Genomic DNA, 9,551 nt, shown 5'->3' on the forward strand with positions numbered 1-9,551 from the left:
AAGAGCTCGATCATAGACGAGTCGGTGGAAGCAACAATATCTGAGTACAAACATAAGTAAACAAGTCTGCCTTAAGAAGGCTAGCACAAACTGGGATACATATCGAAGGAGGCATAGGCCTCCTGCATGGAACCTCCTAAACTACTCCTAGTCGTCATTAGCAGCCTACACGTAGTAGTAGGCACCTCCAGAGTAGTAGGAGTCGTCGTCGACGGTGGCGTCTGGCTCCTGGACTCCAACTTCTGGTCGCAACAAAAGGGTATAGAAAGGGGAAAAGGGGGGGGAGCAAAGCAACCGTGAGTACTCATCCAAAGTACTCGCAAACAAGGAGCTACACTACATATGCATTGGTATCAATGAAAGGGGTAGTATATGTGGAGTGAACTGCAGAATGCCGGAATAAGAGGGGGATAGCTAGTCCTATCGAAGACTACGCTTCTGGCCGTCTCCATCTTGCAGCATGTAGAAGAGAGTAGATGGTAAGTTCACCAAGTATCATCGCATAACATAATCCTACTCGGTGATCCTCCCCTCGTCGCCCTGTGAGAGAGCGATCACCAGGCTGTATCTGGCACTTGGAAGGGTGTATTTTATTAAGTATCCGGTTCTAGTTGTCATAAGGTCAAGGTACAACTCCGGGTCGTCCTTTTACCGAGGGACACGGCTATTCGAATAGATAAACCTCCCTGTAGGGGTGCGCCACATTTCCCAACACGCTCGATCCCCTTTGGCCGGACACACTTTCCTGGGTCATGCCCGGCCTCGGAAGATCAACACGTCGCAGCCCCTCCTAGGCACAACAGAGAGGTCATCGCGCCAGTATAAATCCTAAGCGTCGGGGGGGAGGGTCTGGGCCAATCACCCATTGCACACCTGCATGTTGCATACGCGGCCGGTGAGCAGACCTAGCAACCTCCATTACAAAGGAAGTTGCGTTACGCAGTCCAACCCGGCGTGCGCCACTCAGTCGCTCACGTCACGAAGGCTTCGGCTGATACCACGACATTGAGTGCCCATAACTGTTCCCGCGTAGTTGGTTAGTGCATATAGGCCAGTGGCCATACTCAGATCAAATACCAAGATCTCGTTAAGCGTGTTATCTTGAAGTAACCGCGAACGCCGACTAGGGCCAGGCCCACCTCTCTCCTGGGTGGTCTCAACCTGCCATGTCGCTCCGCCACAAAGATCCACCTAGAGGGCCGTCGGGACAAAGGTCCTTTCAGCCCCCAATCTATGAATCACTCGCGGGTACTCTACGAGCCGACCCGTCTTTAGTCATCACATGTATCATGTATATGTATATAGGTATATACCCGTGATCACCTCCCTAGTGATCACAGCCCGATAGTATAGCACGGCAGACGGACAAGAATGTAGGGCCACTGATGATAAACTAGCATCCTATACTAAGCATTTAGGAATGCAGGTAAGGTATCAACAACTGTAGCAACAATGACAGGCTATGCAACAGAATAGGATTAACGGAAAGCAGTAACATGCTACACTACTCTAATGCAAGCAGTAGAGAGAAGAATAGGCGATATCTGGTGATCAGGGGGGGCTTGCCTGGTTGCTTTGGCAAGTAGGGGTCGTCAACAACGTAGTCGATCGGGGCACCAGCAGCAGGCGTTAGTCTCGTAGTCTACCGGAGAGAAGAGGGGGAAGAAACAATGAATACAATGCAAACAGATGCATATCGATGCATGACATGACGAGTAACGGTGCTAGGTGTGCCTTAACGCAGTAGGAGATGATACGGCGAAGGGGAAAACAACCGGGAAAGTATCCCCGGTGTTTCGCGTTTTCGGAGAGATGAACCAGAGGGGGGAAAGTTGCGTGTTCGCTATGCTAGGGATGTGTGGCGGACGAACGGGATGCGTATTCGGATTCCTCTCGTCGTTTTGAGCAACTTTCATGTACAAAGTTTTTCCATCCGAGCTACGGTTTATTTTATATTAATTTTAAAAGATTTAAATCATTTTTAGCATTTATTTAATTATTTTAATTCAACATTATCCAGAATAGTGCTTGCTGATGTCATCATGACGTCAGCAGTCAACGTTGGCCGTTGACCTGGTCAACCTGACATGTGGGTCCCACCTATCAGGGACTGTTTAGCTAATTAGCAGTAGTTAATTAGATTAATTAGTTATTATGTTAATTGATCATAATTAGTTAATTTTAAATAAAATTAATTAAGTGAATTATTTAGCTAATTAATAAATAAATATTTAATTTTTTTTATTTATTTTTAATTTTTATTATATTTTTTAATCATTTTCTGGGGCCGTGGGGCCATGCGTCATAGGGCCAGGGGGCCTTAGCGGGGCGGGCTACCGGGTGCGGGCGCACCCGAGCGGGCACTCGCCCGCAGAGCAGGACGAGGCCGTCGGGGCACCGACGGCGGGGCAAGCCGGCGCGGCCAACCGGTGCCACGACGAGCGGAGGCGAGGGATGGCGCCAACGTGGCCAGTGGCGCGCGGGCGGGCGCGGTGGCGCGGCCGCAGGAGGAGGAGAGGGCGGAGGCCAGGCGCGGCAAGGCACGGGGCCATGGGGCGCTGGCCGGAGCGGGACGCGGGGAGGCGGCCAGCGCCGCGACAGAGAGGGCAGCGCAGCAGCGGCGGCAGAGTAACAGCAGCAGGAGCAGAGCGCGGCAGTCGCCACGACAGCGACGGATGGCTCCAGCGAGCGGTGGCTGCGTGGCGCGCACGGGCGCGTGCGGGGGGGGGGGGGGGGGGGGGGGGGCGGGGGGGGGGGGGGGGGGGGGGGACGAGCGGGCGACACGGCGGCGCGGAGCTCGGGCGACAGCAGGAGAGCACAACGGGACGCGGCGGGAGCTAGCGGGTGCAGGCAACGGGCGCGGCGTGGAGAGAACGGGGACCGGAGGAGAAGAATCTCACGGGAGGTGTAGGGTCCGAGGCAGTGGGGGTCGAGGTGGAGGACAGAGACGACGGGGACGGAGAGGAAGCAGTCCGGCAGGGAGGAGGAGGCAGGCCGGCGAGGTTGCTCCGGTGATGGCGAGGTGGCCGGGGCGGCGGGAGACCGGGGGGACGATGGGATCGGGCTCCTCCCGATCCAGATCCAGTCGAGGGAGTATGGGAGTGGGGTGTGGGGCGATGAGAGAGTAGGTTAGGGTTTCAGGGGCGTGGGGGTTATGGAGTGAGGGTGGGCTGGCCGGTTGGCCCTTTGCCCAATTGGGCTGGCCAGCTGGGCCACAGATGGCCCAGTGGGAGGGCTCTGCCTTTTTCTCTTTTTTATTTTTTTATTTTTATTTTTTCCTTTTCTATTTTAATTCAATTTAAAATATTTAAGTCTTCAAAACATGTTTCTTCATAATAATTACCAATGCAATATTTGGCATTCACCGAATATTTTTGTTTCAATGTTTGAAAACTGTTGTTGTTTGCCATATCTTGAATTGATTTTTGAATTGGTTTTGAACTAACGAAAGATTAGCAACAGTAACGGAGGTGACGTGGCATTATTAGCAGAGTTTCATTGTAGGTTAATTATCCGGGCGTTACAGCCTCCCCCAGATCACGCAAGTACGTATTTATGAATTCAACTGTTTGTATAGGCCCCTAAAAGATCGATTCATACACAACTTTCCTTCGTGCATACCATATCGCCCATAGTGTGATGACCAGCCTCGTGGACCGTTCATGATTAAGATTCTCATGCAAATTGAACACCTAATTTTTTGCACTAGGTTCCATATTATCAGATATTTTATCAACAAGAACGTCATCTGACAAAGCCCATATGCACCTAGCCATAGTGCAGCTCAAAAGTGCGTGTCTCCACGAGTCCTCGGCTCTGCATAGAGGACAAGTATCAACTTCTATCATTTTTCTTCGAAGCAACACACCAAAAGTTAGCAGTGAGTGATGTGCCAATCTCCACAGAAAAACTTTCGGCGGGAATTTTGGTCTTCCACAACGATGACCATGCACTCTCTTCTTTGGTACCATCAAAGGATTCGCCATAGCCCTCAAGCCAAAACTCTTGCTGAGTTTTAGTCCTGATGATGAATTTGTAGGCCGAGCTCACTTAAAAAACTCCCTTACTGTTCGGATGCCACGCCGAGTAGTCATCAATATTCTGTGTGCAAACCAGGATTTTCAAAATTTCCTCGGCATCATTGGGCAAGAAGATGTTGCGTATTAGCTGCTCAATCCAGCTTGATGTAGCTGGCTCCATAAGATCTGCAACCCTCTCCGGTGGATTCTGTACAAGAGATTAAATTGGCCGAAGATAGGAATTTTTAGGGATCCAATTGTCTGACCAAATAAAAGTCTCTTGTTCATTTCCAGTTCTTCGAATCAAACCTTGCTTCAGGATATCCATGCCCTCTAGAATTGGATGCCACACCTGGGAGGGTTTTGTGCCAAGTTCTGCATTAAGGATAGTAGTCTTAGGGAAGTAGAATGATTTCAATATTCTCGCGCTAAGAGAGTTGGGCTCTTGATTAATCCTCCATGACTGCCTAGCAAGTAGGGCGAGGTTAAAAATTTCCATGTCCCTAAATCCTAACCCGCCCTAATATATGGGCCTTGTCATAACTTCCCAAGAAACCCATGCTGGTTTTCTTTTACCCTCTTTGAATCCCCACCAAAACTTCCTGATAATGGAGTTTATGTGTTCACAAAATCCTTGTGGTAGTTTAAAACATGCCATCGAATATACTGGGATTGCTTGAGCAACAACCTTGATTAAAACATCCTTACCACCTGATGATAAAAGCTTTCCCACCCATCCCTTGACCTTCTCACAGATTCTATCACTTAGATATTTGAAAGTCCCCATCTTGGAATGCCCAACATCCGTAGGCATTACCAAACCTTTCACTAAGAGATTCATTTGGGACATGCAAATGATCCTTTACTGCAGTCCGAACAATATTAGGACATCCTTACTGAAGAAGATGGACAATTTATCCATGTTAATTCTCTGTCCAGATACCCTGCAGTATGATTCTAGTAGGTTTGATACCTCTTCAGCTCCATTAACACTTGCCTTGAAAGATAGCAGGCTATCATCCGCGAATAAAAGGTGGAAATACGTCTGGAAAGATGATAATAACAATGTAACACCAAGTGGGCCCATAGAGTATCTCTCTATCATGAGAGGAGCAAATCCCTGTCTTGAAGTATTAATACTGAGACATATGTTTCCGGTATACCCATAAGTCACCTTTATTCACATCTAGTTACATAGTGATGTTGGTAACCACAAAAGTAACCATCCGGCATGTTGGCATACAATATACTCATGGTCTAAGGAACTCACTAATCATGAACAAGTTATATGAAATACTAACAAGATAACATCTCTCAGTAATTCATAAATTCGATCTATCCAACACCATTTTCCCAATAACAATGTGTTCTCATTACTGGTAGCATCCTTGTTACAATAACAATGCTCATGATCAGGAAAACAAGTCATCATCAATACATGAGGTAGTCTTAATGGCATGACTAGGAATCATATTGGTGTTTATGTTTCAGCATATATATTTGGGTTTCCCTCTGAATTTCATATTCAAGAACTAATACAATTATAGCACGAATATACAACTTAATAATGGACATGTAATACAAATATTATTGCCTCTAGGGCATACTTCCAATAGTCTCCCATTTGCACTAGAGTCAATAATCTAGTTACATAAGTTCTCTAACACCAATGGCATCCCAGTGTTGCTCATGCTTTTCTGGTGGTACAGGCTTCGTCGGCGGATTACCGGAGGGGAGAGTCATTGCTACTTCCTGAGCTTGTGTTGCTATTTCCCTTGAGGAGGAAAGGGTAATGCAGCAAAGTAGAGATAAATATTCCCCTCAGTTAAGAACCATGGTATCAATCCAGTAGGAGGAACAAGCAAGTCTCCAATAGATGCACCTGCACAAACTAACAAACACTTGCACACAACACGAAAAAGGGCTTGTCAATCCCTTAACGGCCATGAACAAGAGTGAGACCTAATAGAGATAGATATAAAAGATAAATAAAAGGCAAAATAAAGTAAAGGTAAATAAATTACAGCAAGGTATTTTTTTGGGTTTTTGGTTTTATAGATCTGAAAATAAATGATGGAAAATAGACCCGGTGGCCATAGAATTCACTAGAGGCTTCTCTCTTGAAAGAAAACATACAATGGGTGAACAAATTACTGTTGAGCAATTGATAGAAAAGCGCATAGTTATGACGATATGTAAGGCAATGATCATGAATATAAGCATCATGCCAGTGACAAGTAGACCGACTCCTGCCTGCATCTACTACTATTACTCCACACATCGACCGACTCCTGCCTGCATCTAGAGTATTAAGTTCAAGAGAATAGAGTAACACATTAAGCAAGATGACATGATGTAGAGGGATAAACTCAAGCAAGATGATATAAACCCCATCTTTTTATCCTTAATGGCAACAATACAATACGTGCCTCGCAACCCCTATTGTCACTTGGTGAGGACACCGCAAGATTGAACCCATCACAAAGCACCTCTCCCATTGCAAGATAGATCAATCTAGTTGGCCAAACCAAATCAATGGATCAGAGAGAAATACAAAGCTATCTTAATCATGCATAAAAGAGTTTAGAGAAGACTCAAATAATATTCATAGATAATCTGATCATAAATCCACAATTCATTGGATCTTAACAAACACACTACAAAGGAAGATTACATCGGATAGAACTCCAAGAACATCGAGGAGAACATTGTATTGAAGATCAAAGAGAGAGAAGAAGCCATCTAGCTACTAGCTATGGACATGTAGGTCTGTGGTAAACTACCCACACATCATCGAAAGGGCAACAAGGTTGGTGTAGAGGCCCTCTGTGATCGAACCCCCCTCCGGTGGAGTGCCAGAAAAGGCCCCAAGATGGGATCTCACAAGAACAGAAGCTTGCGGCGGCAGAAAAGTATTTTTGTGGACGCTTCTGGTGTAGAGGGAATATTTGGGTATTTATGGAGCAAGAATTAGGGTTAGGAGGTCTACGGGGGGCCCACAAGCCTTGGGGCGCGCCCCTACGGCTTGTGGCCTCCTCTTAGGGCTTCTGGACTCCTCTCCAAGTCTCCTGGGTTTCTTCTAGTCCAAGAAAAACCATTGTAAAGTTTTATTCCATTTGGACTCCATTTGATATTCCTTTATGTAAAAGTCAAAAACAAGGAAACACAGCAATTGGCACTGGGCACTAGGTTAATAGGTTAGTCCCAAAAAATGATATAAAATAGCATATAAAACATCCGAGATGGATAATATAATAGCACGGAACAATAAAAATTATAGATACGTTGGAGACATATTAGTCATCATGGGAGGCCTCTTCATCATCCTTGCTGCCTCAATGGTGATATGTGAGCAGTTCACCCTCGGGGCCGAGGGTTTGTACCGGTAGCTATGTGTTCTCTCTCTCTCTCTGTGTGTGTGTGTGTTCTTGATTTGACACGATCTTGATGTATCATGAGCTTTATCAATATAGTTGGATCTTATGATGTTCTTCCCTCTATATCTCTTTTGTGATGAATAGAGTCTTGCTCTTTGAGTTTTTTTTATGTTGGATTGAATACTTTGGGTTTGACATCCCTCGATGCATGTCTTAACTTGCGGAGACTCATGGTGGCATTAGGGTGTTCTAGGTGACATAAGGGTCAATTGATACATATCATATGGTGTTGTCGTAGTACAATCTCTAGGACTATTCGTGTCACTTGGGGTGGTTCAATAGATTGATTGGAAACACAACTTTGAGGTGGTTTGCTACCTCCGCAATTCCATCCTACTTTCTCCAATATAAATAGAAACTTTGGAGTGATTGTTTACTGCACTTTGAGGGATTATCATGTGGTCCAATTAAGTTAATGACGTTGAGGCATTGCACTAGAGAAAGTACGAACCCTAGGCCTTGTTTCTAAGAATTGAGACACCATTTTCACACACTTTTGTTAAATGCTACCTTGTTGTTTTTATTTATTCAGATTATAAAAGCTATTTCCACCGTCCATATTACACATCTATCATCACCTCTTCGCCGAACTAGTGCACCTATACAAATGACAATTGTATTGCGTGTCTTGGGGACACAAGAGATTATTTGTATTTGATTACAGGATTGTTTGAAAGAGGACCATCTTCATCCTACACCTCCTATGGGTTGATAAGTCTTAGGTCATCCACTTGAGGGAAAATTGCTGTTGTACTACAAACTCTTCGCTTGGAGACCCAGCAAAGTCTACAGGAATAAAGTTGTGTAGTAGACATGAAGCTATTTCTAGCGCCGTTGCTGGGGAGGTGAGTGCTTGAAGGTATCTTCTTTAGAACTTGCAATTGAATCTTTTGGTTTCTTTTTTTTGACTAGTTTGGTATATAAAACAAAACTACAAAAACATGGAAGTGAAGTTGTGCCAAATTGCTTATGTTTATAAAGTTTTTGTTCAAAACGTGCAATATGAAAATTGCTATGAAGTGGTAAAAGAAGAATTTAATACAATGTTTAATGTGAGTTCCCTGAATGATAAGCATGATTGCAATGTCACAGTTGAGCATGAACGGTATTGCAATGCTTGAAAACAAGGCCTAGTGTTCATACTTTCGCTAGTGCAATCTCTCAACAGTGCTAACATAATTGAATCATATAACAATCCCTCAACTTGCGACAAAGAATCACTCCAATGTTCTTATCTAGTGGAGACCATAAGATGAAATTGTTTGTAGGGTATGAAACCACCTGAAAGTTATTCTTTCTGATCAACCTATTGAGCTATTCATATAAGTGTCACGAACAGCCCTAGAGTCCGTACTAAAATAACACCATATGATACACATCAACCAACTCTACTGTCACATAGATATACTCCAATGTCACCACAAGTATCTATGAGTCAATTATACGATATGCATCAAACAACTTCAGATTCATAATATTCAATCCAACAAAGAACTTCAAAGAGTGCCCCAAGATTTCTACCAGAGAAAGTAGGACGAAAATGTGCATCAACCCCTATGCATATATTACCACAACGTCACCTCAGGAATCCACGAGTTGAGTGCCAAACCATACATCAAGTGAACCAATATAATACCCCATTATCACCACGGGTATTCATATGCAAGACATACATCAAGTGTTCTCATATCCAACAAGTATTTGATCCAATAATAATGAAACTTCAAAGGTAAAAACTCAATTAGTCACAACAAGATAGAGAGGGGAAACCACCATATGATCCAACTATATTAACAAAGCTCGCGGTACATCAAGATCGTGACAAATCAAGAACATGGGAGAGAGAGATCAAACACATAGCTACTTCTGCATAACCCTAGCCTCGAGGGTGAACTACTCCCTCCTCATCATGGTGGCCGGCGGGATGATGACGATGGCCTCCGGTGATGATTTCCCCCTCCAGGAGGGTGCCGGAACAGGGCTCCAGATGGTATTTTGAAGGTACAGAGGCATGCGACAGCGGAGTCCAAGTTATAGGGTTATTTCTGGTGGTTTCTCTATTTATAGGATTTTTTGGTGTCGGTCTCATGCTAAG

Source organism: Triticum urartu, chromosome 4, assembly GCF_003073215.2.
Source record: "Triticum urartu cultivar G1812 chromosome 4, Tu2.1, whole genome shotgun sequence".
NCBI classification, from domain to species: domain Eukaryota; kingdom Viridiplantae; phylum Streptophyta; class Magnoliopsida; order Poales; family Poaceae; genus Triticum; species Triticum urartu.